Below are 2,670 nucleotides of genomic sequence, written 5' to 3'. Positions count from 1 at the left end.
ATTCTCTTTCAAAATCGATCTGTTTGTTCACCAGTAAGGCGTATCCGAACTAACCAACATCGACATTAGATCTATGACAATTATGATAACTTTACCATTCTTTACCATATTACACGCAATCGTATAGTTCCGATATTGCTTTCTATAGCTCTCGACTTCTCATCGTCGCCACTTCAAACTTCTCATCGTCTACTCATTCATCAGTTTTACATTTTTGTTGTTGTTGCAATGTACACCAAACACTKGTTGGCATATTGAATGAAACGCCGATTATCTAGCAAGTAATCGCGAGCGAAAAAACGTGCAGTCGAAGGCGGAAAAAATTAACTCAACAACAAGTAATTCCATTTAATGCACTCCAACAAGCTGACTTCCTCGATGCCTCGCTGTCTGCACGCTACATTGTCTTGCAGTGCTTTGCTGATGCTGTTGTTGTTGTTTGCTGCATATTTGCTGCATATTTTTTGGTTATCATAATATAAGTAATTTTTAATTTGAAGCCTCCTGACAGCTGGCTGTCATATAAATTTAATTGAATTTACATTTTTATTAATTGCTTTTCGTGGTTCTAAACAACAAAACAGATGCATATAAACACACAACTAAAAAAAAAAACAAAAGTAACAACAACACACAGTATTATAGGAAGAAATCTGCGTCGGTTACGCCCTTACCACCTCAGCACCTGAGTAATCAGTGAGTAACCCACTTACTACTGACTGACTTTGTCTACTCGGTCTGTATGATTGTGTGGCTGACTGTTTTTGACTGTCTGAGAAACCTGCTGCTGCCGTAAGTAGTTGGCTCGATGAGTGACTGACTCTTCATTTGCCTGTTGAACTGGTCAGTCTGCGCGCTGTCAGTTCTGCAGTTCATCAACGTGCTTTTACTTGTATATTTACTCCTGCAACGGTTGGCATAGTAGTCCGCCCGTTTTTTGATGAATGAGTCGAGTCTGACTGCGGTAATCGTAGTCACACACAAATACACACAAAAAAAGTTATACGAAAGCTGGCTCCGTGAGCGCTTCAAGTGGAAACTCAATGCTTTTGCTTATAATGATTATTAACAACATTTTTATTATAAGTAGTTGCAATTGTTGTTGTTATTTCACAACACTTTATATACCCTGCACAGGGTATGCTAAGTTTGCAAGGAAATATACGCGAACTGKACACTCAGTWTTTGAGTTATCGAAMTGAAATTTCGTGTAYCTACTTTTGTCCCYAAGAAGCTGCTCATTTGTCGTAGCTGGCGTTATCGGACCACTATAGGATATATCTGTCATACAAACTGAACGATCAAATACATATCCTTGTATGGTGAACTTTTTTAGTTTACGAGATATCTTCGCGAAAATTAATAGTTATTATTATCCAAAGTTGTGCTATAATTTCTGAACAATTCATTCAAATCGGACCAGTATAACCTATACCTACCATACAAACTGACCAATCAAAATGAARTCTTTGTATGGAAAACTTCTTTAGTTGACGAGATATCTCCACAAAATTTGGCATGGATTATTATTAAAGGTAACGGTATAGTCTCCGAAGAAATTGTTCAGATCGGATCACTATAGCATATAGCTGCCATACAAACAGATCCAGCAAAATAWAMCACTTGTATGGAAAACTTTTTTAGTTTACGARGTATCTCCGCGAAGTTTCTCACAGCTTAKTTTCCAAGATCGCGTTAMAACTTCCGAAACAAATTCTTCARATCGGAGCTYTATAACATATARCTGCCATGCAAAGTGATCAATCAGAAAAGTCCTTGTATATTAATTTTTATTTTTTTTAACAAGATATCATCACGAAATTCGGCATCGCTTATAGTCCAAGGCAATGCAATAATATCCGAAGAAATTGTCCAAATCAAATCACTATAGCAAACCGAGCGCTCAAAATAACGATGAGAATCTTTTTATAAAAGGGTATAAAAAGATTTTAATTTTCTTTGTTAAGAAATGAACCTGTATTATAGTTGTTTTTGTTTTTTGTTAAACACAACTCTCGAATTTTTTACTGCATTCGACTGACTCCTGTTATTGCGTTGATTTGTTGCTGACTAATTAGTAGCTAAGCATAAAATTGTTACCAATGATCGCCACAAATACAAAGTAACCAACACAATTTATGCACTCATATGCTTCCGCATAAATTCATATGCACATAATATACATACATACATACATATATCCAACTGTATTTACATTCATACCTATGTACATATGTATCTGAGTATGCGTCATGAGTCTTTGCTGAAGTGAAGCCCTCGCCTGTTGGTGGCATTCATCGTTGGACTCGTACGTAAATGTTCGGGAGATTGATTGGATTCAGTTAATTAAAATGTGACTTGAGTTGGTATTAATTACAAAAACGCCCATCGCTCGTAAATGGGAAAAAATYTTTGGCTTTTTAGCGTTTTACTTGAAATTAGCTGCGTAAATGGGCATAAATATGGAGGTTGGGGTGTTGCCGTGTGTGAGGAGATAAAAAAGATTCTCACTAATGCGAAATATATAAAGAAACGAAATAAAAATTACAAATCAATAAAAAAAAATAATTAATAAAAATTAAATGGCACAAAATTTAAATAAATTGGCGATAAAATATGATTACAAAAAATAAAATAATAATAACCATAATTTAAAAGAAGTAAGGGAAG

The sequence above is a fragment of the Bactrocera latifrons genome, unplaced genomic scaffold, assembly GCF_001853355.1.
Source record: "Bactrocera latifrons isolate USDA-ARS-PBARC rearing strain unplaced genomic scaffold, ASM185335v1 scaffold_397, whole genome shotgun sequence".
In the NCBI taxonomy this organism is placed as follows: Eukaryota; Metazoa; Arthropoda; class Insecta; order Diptera; family Tephritidae; genus Bactrocera; species Bactrocera latifrons.
Note: the sequence above shows the minus strand (reverse complement) of the source record.